The following is a 9317-nucleotide window of genomic DNA, read 5'->3' on the forward strand; positions in this document are numbered from 1 at the left end:
ATACAAAATTGCCTAGATACATTCTAAGCCGGCACAGAAGGAGTGCCCAAAAAATAAGGAGAACGAAGGATATCCAATCAGCCCAAGCTCCTTTGTCAAAAACTTCCTCAAGGTGGAAGCAAACCTGCAAAAAAGAAAGAACAGAACGAGACGGAAAACAAAAGAGAATGAAAACCAAAATACCATTGAACCACATGGCATCACCAGCGTCCCGATCCAAAAAAGGCAGATCAAATAAACACACCTCCGACAGAATCAGCAGCCTGCAAACCACTAAGAAAACAGGCATACCAAAATCAGAATAGATAATCATTAAATAAAAATCCATCAACCTCAATCCAGAAGAGCCGGGCCTCGAACCAAAACAACCCCCATCCAGAAAAACCAAAACCTGAAACAGCAACCCTGGGCAGACCCACCAGCACAACCAAAACCCCCCACCAATGCCCAGAATGAAGAGAGGAACCAACGACTAAGCAAAAGGAAAAACCAGGGCAAACCCACCAGCACAACCAAAACCCCCCACCAACGCCCAGAATGAAGAGAGGAACCAACGACACAGCAAAAGGAAAAACCAAGAAACACAGCGAGAAGGAACCAAAAGCCACCAACCAGAAAAGAACCCCAGCATAAAAACCCCAGACTTAATGATAAACATAAGGAAAACCAACTTTGTCTAAGTTAATAAGACCTTGAATGTAATTAGGCAATTGGTTAAAATTAATCTCCTTATAACTTTTGAACACAGTGCCCAAGCAAGCCATAGCGTGGGCAACAGCATTCACCTCCTCATTAATAATAGAAAACGAGTGTGACAAGGAATCCAACTCCTCAATAATCCTGCGCCTGAAATAAAATAGAGGAGGGGTTCAAACCGAAGTACTCATACCAGTATCAACCAAATTAACCAAAGGGAAATTAGCCTCAAAAATAATATTGTTAATCTTAAGCTTCTTACTCAGAGTAATCCCACTCATCAAACTCATAGCCAAAACCATCTGCATATTATTAACAATAGCCGGGCCAGCAAAACTGGAAATAAACAAGCCAAAATGATTTCTGATGATACCCGCATAACCACAAGTATTGCCCTTTCTAACACACGCAATATTAACCTTGAATTGATTAGATAAGGGTTTAACCCAACTAACAAAAGACATATAAGAAGCAGGATTAAACGAAACACCCTTAATACCAAAAAAAGACATAGTATGAGAACAATTATTAAAATTCTTCAAAGAAAGCAGTTTAGCCGTGAAAAGAGAAGAAACTTTCTCTCTAATATTGCAAATAATCCTATGATAATCCATCTTCACCCCATTAAACCTAGAATCATTTCTAGCCAACCAAATATACCAACAAATGAGAACAGAAGTAACATTTCTGATATGACCTTTGCTGTCAACAAATCAAAAATTCAGTAATTGAGAAATGGTTAAAGTAGCCTTAAAGAAATTCAAATGAAACAAATCCTCAAAAAAAGTCCAAACCCTAACAGAAATAGGACTAGAAATAAAAATGTGATGCATATTATCAACATGAAAACAACACTGGCATTTAGAAGTAATAATAAGACCTTTCCTCCTTAAATTCTCATCCGAAGGTAAAAAATTATGCAAAGTTCTCCAAATAAAGACAGAAACAGTAAGGGGAATAGAGCTATGCCAAATTCTTTTAAAAAGAGTAGAGGTCTCTTTCTTAGTCCTGAAAGAATTCCAGGCATTTTTTATGCTAAAAGAGCCATCCTGAGAGCCCGAAAAAGTTATAACACGTCCCCAACATTGATATTCAAGGGAATCTTAATAATAATTTGAATAATGTCATCCGGAAGGATAGCAGATAGTTTGTCCACATTCTCAGAGAAGAAGTAATTAACTTTCACATTAGAAATAGAAGCAGTGTTGAGTAAAGAATCAATAGACTTACCATTAACCCATCTGTCCTGCCAAAAGTTAATGTTGCCATTACCAAGGCCCCAAACTAACAAGGGCTCCAAGAACCATTTAACAGAGCATATACGGTGCCAAACATTAAAGTTACCTTTAGAATAATAAGATAAGGTAGAATGCTTACCTCCACAATATTTATCGTTCATAAAGTTGGCCCAAAGACTATCATTAGCTCTAAAATTAAACCATAATTTCAAAGAGAAATCCCAAGCCAAATCAGTCATATCTTTGCACCCTAAACCACCTTCCTGCTTCATGCCACAACAACCTTTCCAATTTTTCCAATGAATTTTAGAATTGGAATCCGAACCATTCCAAAAAAAATTATTCAAAATTCTCTCAATTCTAAGACAAATACCCTTAGTAGGCAAAAGAGTTTGAAAGCCGTAAACCGGCAAAGAACAAAGAACACTTTTAATAAGAGTTAAGCGACCATCAAAACTTAAAAAAGATGAATTCCAAGCAAATAATCTATTCTGAATCAGTGAAATTAAATCCTCAAAAAGAAAAGCTCTTTTTCTGCCTTTAAAAAGGGGGATACCCAAATATTTTATAGGGAGATGACCATGAGAAAACCCAGTAAGGTTATTAATATCCAAAATACGCTCCGTACTAACATTCTTAGAAGCAATAAAACAACATTTATTCTTGTTAAAAGAGAGACCACTAACATCTTCAAAATGATTAAAAATTCTTAAAATCTTTTTAATCCTATTCTTGGAGGCATTAGAAAACACAATGAAGTCGTCCGCAAAACATAAATGAGAAATATGAGAACCGCCAAGAGTTTTAAAATAGAGACTAGGACACTTAAAGAACAGATTAGCCAAACTCCTAGATAAATAGTCAGCAGCAATGATAAAAATAGCAGGAGATAAAGGATCCCCTTGTCTCAGCCCATGCAAAGCTTGGAAATAACCATGAGACTTCCCATTCACCATAATAGAAAAAAACGGACTTTCAATGCAAGATTTAATAAGCTTAATGAACTTCGAATCAAACCCAAAAAGGCTAAAAATTATATAAATAAAAGACCAATTGATATTATCATAAGCTTTATCAATATCCAATTTCATGACCATATTACCCCCTCTCACCTTAATGTCCAGATCCTGACAAAATTCTTGAGCTAAAAGAATATTGTCAGCAATAGCACGACCTTTGACAAAACCCATTTGATAGGGAGATATAATCTTAGGCAAAAGTCCAGATAACCTGCTCATAAGAAGTTTAGATAATAGTTTATAAAACACAGTGCATATACTAATAGTCCTGAAATCATTCCAAGAATTAACAACAGTACTCTTAGGAATTAAAACAATAGTAGTGGACGTAAAGAACTTAGGAATAATAGAGCCATTAAAAAAATCTTGAACAGCATGGAAAACATCATTAGCAATAATAGACCAAGTGGTAGTAAAGAACTTAGAAGTATACCCGTTGGGCCCAGCAGCAGAATCAATATTCATGTTAAATAAAATACCTCTAATCTCTTCCATAAGAGGAGCCTTAGAAAGGTCCTCGTTATCCTCCAAAGTGATAGCCTTCGGAATAATAGAACAGTCCACATTCATATCAGGAATAAAAGTTTTGTTCAAGTGGCCTTCAAAAAAATTAACAGCCAATCTAGCAATTTCATCTTTATCTTCAGTAATAGAACCGCTAATAGAAGCAATTTTATGAATATAGTTCATGGCACGTTTCTTATTAACCAGAGAATGAAAGTACTTAGTATTATTGTCCCCCTCTACCAAATGTTTGGTAGCCGCTTTCTATTTCCAATAAGTTTCTTCCTGAATCTGCAGCTTAGAAAGCTCCTCTTTAGCTTCCTTAAGCATGCAGAAATTGGCTTCAGAAGGGTTATGCTGACAAATATCCTCAATGTAACCAATTTTGGACTCAGCATTAAGAATATTGTTAAAACGATTTTTAAAAACTTTTTTATTCCACGAATTCAAAACCAATTTAAGCCTTTTGAGCTTAAGCTATAACCTATTCATGCCAAAAATAGAGTCATCAGGAAAAACAGGGGCATTCCAGTTACCTTGCACCACATCAAGAAAAGAATCATGAAGGAGCCACATATTTTGAAATCTAAAATGCGCAGGAAAACAAGTAGGATTATTCTTAATAGTAACAAGCAACGGAGAATGATCCGACAAAGTACGACTAAGATGCTCAACTGTTAGAAATATTAGATTTAGCATTGTTGAAACCCAAGAAACTAGCAGTTCTAGGTAATTTATCCCCGGAAATAAGCGGTTCCAGTAAAATAAGAATAGAAATTATATGAATACGACAAAGATTTATAACTCTACTCCTAGAAGAGGGACAACCAATCCCCCTCACGTTCCAGATAATAACATTAAACATAAAAAACATTAATGAGAAGTATTCGATCTGGTGCTTCTAGGCGATTTTAAAATAACACTTCTAGGTTTCCTTCCCTTTTTGCCACGACCCTTAGAAAAACTAAGGTCATTATCTTCTCTAGCATAGCATTTAGCTAAAATGTCAATTTCAGTATCAGTATAAGCATCAGAAGGATAAAAATCAGATAACAACATAGTTTTATCATTTAAGTTACCAGAAGGTCCCTTAGAAGGACTCTCATCTTCCAAATAAAAAACACCATCCTCCATCGAAGTTAAAACAGAACCAATACCTTCCATCTTACTTTTACCTTTATTGGCTTTAGTATTACCCGACGGTTCCCCTTTATCATTCCCAGTCAAAACAGAACCAATCCCGTATTCAACAATAGGCTGAGGAATATCCATAGATTCGGCAATAGGCTGAGGCCAGAAAAGCCTCCTCCTCAACCTCGGTAGTGACAATATTAGGAACAATCACCAAAGAATTTGTCGGAGCGTTAACCAAAGCTTGCAACCCATCTTCTTCCACCTGATTAGACTCAACAATAACATTAGTATTGATATTGACAATATTATTAACTTCTTCCACAATAGCATGAGTAATAGTACGATTAGAATCAAAAGCAGGTTGTAATGATAAATTAGGAATCATATTGTTGCCAACCTCTTGAAAATCATTACCTTTCCCCATCTCATTCACAATACCTTCCCCCACCTCCCCAACAACAGGAGATGTAATATCCGATGAAATAATGCCACCGTGAACAGTGGGCAGATCCTCCACCTTCTTACCATATTCTTCCAACATATTCTGATTACAACCCTTAATCGTATTTACTTCTTGAACTAAAGAAGGTTTAATTTGTTCCTTTGATATCTTAAGGTTTGGATGTAATTTAAAACAATCATTCATGTTATGCCCATGCATTTTACAATGCATACAAAAAATAGGAAAATTTTCAAATTCCACCTTTTGAAAATAGCCATTTAGTTCTGACCCAAGCCATATCTCATTAGGAAATTTTTTAGAAATATCCACCTCAACCAAAATCCTGGCCACCGACGGACGGGAAACCGAAGCCGTTGCCTGATCAGTTTGCAATGGCCGACCAAGAATAGAAGCCAAACCAAACAAAACTTGGGAATTAAAAAAATGCAGTCTAAGGTTAGGAAATGATACCCATACAGGAACAATAGGAGATTCATGATGAACATCAAAGTCGGGAGTCCATTTGAGAAGCCGCATCTGGCAGGATAGAATGTAATAGGAACGCCTAGAGAAGATCCTGCTATAATCCAGATCATTCGTCAATTGAATAGCAACATGCCTGGGATCTAGTAAACCAACATGGAAAGAGTCGGAAAGCTTAAGATTGTAAAATTTTTTTTGAATAATATCAATATTGGGCCTTTTAAGCACAAATTTCCCCACAAGGGTAAGAGCAAACGGTTTGGCCAATTGAGCAACCACCGAATCCTCAATCAAAAGAGCAGGACATCCTTTGAAAGAGGATTGAACAAATTTCAGATTGGAATCAGAAGAAACATCACCAGCAAGCGCCTCTTTAAAGGATCGGGGTTTCCCCTTTAGGACAGAAGCTATCGACGAGTTAGATGACGACGGAGTCGTCATCCCCCCAAGCAAAATGAACTAGAGGGCCAATCAGCCCAGAAAACCCCACAACAACACACCAGAGAAGCACAACACAAAAAAAAACACCAGAACAGGCGAAAGCCACGAAGAGAAAACCACCAACAAAAAGCAGAAGCCAAGAAGAAAGCATGGAAGAATATCACCAGTAAATCTGAGCAAAAACCAGCGAGATCCACGCGAGAAGCGCCACCAGAGGAGCTCGAAAAGCAAACCCTAGAATCGCCCAGAAATCGCCTCGATGACTTGACGAGAGCTTTTTTGATTTTATTTGATTATCTCCAAATATCCTTGATATAGTGTTAATGTTAAATTATTTCAAATAAAGTACCAATTAAATCAAAAGTATACTAAAATAATTATATATCATAACAAAACCAATAACAAAATCTTAGTTATCTTAATTATAGCTCTAATTAATACCTAATAAGCATAGTTAGTTATGAATTAGCCTGATTCGTTTAACTAATTGAATTGTTTATTCAAACATGTATTACAAATGTGTTTAAACACTTCATAGGAGTTTTGATAATTTGATTAAACACCTCGTTCGATTTAAAAAAAAAAAATAACAAATAGAAAAAAATTCAAATATGACCCATGGATACAAATATTTTTGCATGTTATTAATTGAGTTTTTCTACTTATGTGTCCAAAAGAAAAGAGTTTCATGCAAACTAAATGAAGAATGGTTTAAGATTTTGATGTATCACTACTATAATTTTATTTTATTTTATTTTTTAAATCCCATTAGCACGAATTTTATTTCATCAAAAGAAAGGTTACAACGTCCTTAAAGAAAATCAAAGCTTGCTAAAGCTCCCAGAGCTACAATAAAAATAAATAAATAAAAAAAAACCCTATAGAGCATAGGTTTCCAAACTAGTTATTATATTCAAATTTGTATTTCCGTTACCGAAAAATAAGTATAATTTTGTATTGGTAAAATTTTTATCATGTAAATTTTTATATTTTATAAAGATTGAGATTATAAACATTTTGAGTATATTTTGAAAATTTCTTGGCATGAGATTTTGAAAAGGTAGCGATTATTACATATTCAAAAATTTATTTTGATATATAAAAATAGTGTTTTAATTCAATTAAAGCTTCAGAATATTGTTTTATATAATTCTGATAATTTGATTAATTTATAAAATTGTGAATTTTTGCTCAATAGAGTTTTCTGTTGTATACCGTTAAAACATTTTGATACTTTCTGAATTAAGCTCAATTATATTTTATTTATTTCAACACTTTGAAAATGAATGTGAGTATATAATTGAGTAATAATTTGTCGCTATTATTATTATAGTATTATGATAGTGATGTGTGTGTGAGGAAAAACAAGTAAAGACTGATTATTCACTAATGTTGGCTGAAGACTTGTTAACCTGTACAGGATGATGGACCGACGGGTTTTTCTTTAAATATGTGATTTGGTGTTATCTTCAACTTGTCACGTGATATAATGATTGTGAGTTATAAGGAGATGATTAAAGTGATGATGGGCAAAGAGTGACGACTCTATTTATTGAGTTAACAGTTTATTGATATTGATACTATATTGGAAAAATACTGATTAAGTTAGAACTTCTTATTTGTTTAGTGTGACATATCAAGCATGTGATTAAGACATTGATTTGATATTAATATAAAATAATTGAAAAACATATACTATACAAAGTTATATGATTTTATTATATTGCTATGATTTCAACGGGTTTTATCGATGCTTTGGTTTTACCACTTTGGATTAGTAGTACTTATATGATGACTTCTTTATTGATTTGACACATGTACTAGTTTATTGGCTTATGTAGCATATTATTTTACTGTTTATAGATTCTACTCCTACTACATGCATGTGAGCTTTACTATTTCTGCATAGGTTCACGATCATATAAATATATATATTAATGTTATGATTTGACTGCTAACATGTATATTACTTTTTTATCATGCATTGAGTTCATCTGTACGTTTTGATGACCTGCTGAGTTTCTTAGCTCATTATATGTAGTTAAATGATTTCATGCTAAGACAAGAGAGCAGGATTGTGAGACTAATCAGTATCCTTCAAGTTCAGGTTCCTATTTTTTATTTTAGTTTTTTATTTTATACTTAAAATAAAGTAATTGTGATATGATTGTATAGTCCTGAATAGCATACATGATTTTTGGGAAATGAATATATATAAAAAATTAATGTTTTGATCAGTAGTTATATTTATTTTTTATTGATGGAATTAAATAACTCTGGTTGTTGTTATTAAAATATAAAAAGAACAGTTCTTCTAAATTAGATTTTTGGGTGTCACAAAATTTGGCTTCATTAAATTTGAATTTACTATCTACTGTGTCTAAGCACTATATAAGAAGATGTAATAATAGACTATTGTAATAAACAAGCAAAGAGAGCAGCTGGAGCAACAACATCTCTTTCTCCATGTACAACCATCATCCTTGCAGTAAGTGATTGTATTTTCTCTTGGCTTGACAATATGATAGCTTTGTCCATATCTTTAATTTTATATTAACTATAATTCTTCATGTTTCTATTTTAAAGTTTATTGGATTATTTGATTTTTTTTTTTTTTTTGAAGCGGCGAGCATAGGCTTAATCTAAATCACTTAAATATTAGTATTTTTTGTAATTTTTTTAAATCTTTTTTGTAGTTATTTTATGATTAATCTTAATTTACTCTAGGTTTTGGGCACTCTATTTTCTAAAAATGATCAGGATAATATAAATGTACTCCAAACATCAATTAGCTATGTCTGCATGCATCTCATCTACTGATGTTATATCTTTTCCATCTGCTCAGTTGATCAGACATAGGTGGTTGAACTATCCTTAAAGATCTGTGAGCTAAACCCATACATTCTAGATCCCATTTAGTTCACCAGAAATTTCTTAGCCTAAGATAAAGCAAGAATATTATTTTGATTTGGAAGCATCAATCTAAAAATTAGGAAAACACTTTAACATTATATTACATGGAATATAATAAACATTTTTTTATAATTTATTTATGTATTATAAGAGATAATGTTTCCATTCTGGCTTATGTGTAGTGTAAGATAGAGCCTTAGTGATGGAGCCATCCTTCTCATATAAATGATTTTCAAAAAAAAATTTTGCTTGTAGCTCTTTGAGCATTAACGAGTTACTGATCTTTAAAGGACTTGTAATTAGTCTTTGATATATTAACATATAAGCTTTTCTATAAATTTTATCAAAAAAAAAAAAAAATGTTGCGCTTCAATACTTGTTAGTCTTCATTTGGGACGACTTTTTTACTATTTCTTACAGTAACTTTCAAGTACACAAATATTAACA

This window comes from Dendrobium catenatum, unplaced genomic scaffold (genome assembly GCF_001605985.2).
Source record: "Dendrobium catenatum unplaced genomic scaffold, ASM160598v2 fragScaff_scaffold_54, whole genome shotgun sequence".
NCBI classification, from domain to species: domain Eukaryota; kingdom Viridiplantae; phylum Streptophyta; class Magnoliopsida; order Asparagales; family Orchidaceae; genus Dendrobium; species Dendrobium catenatum.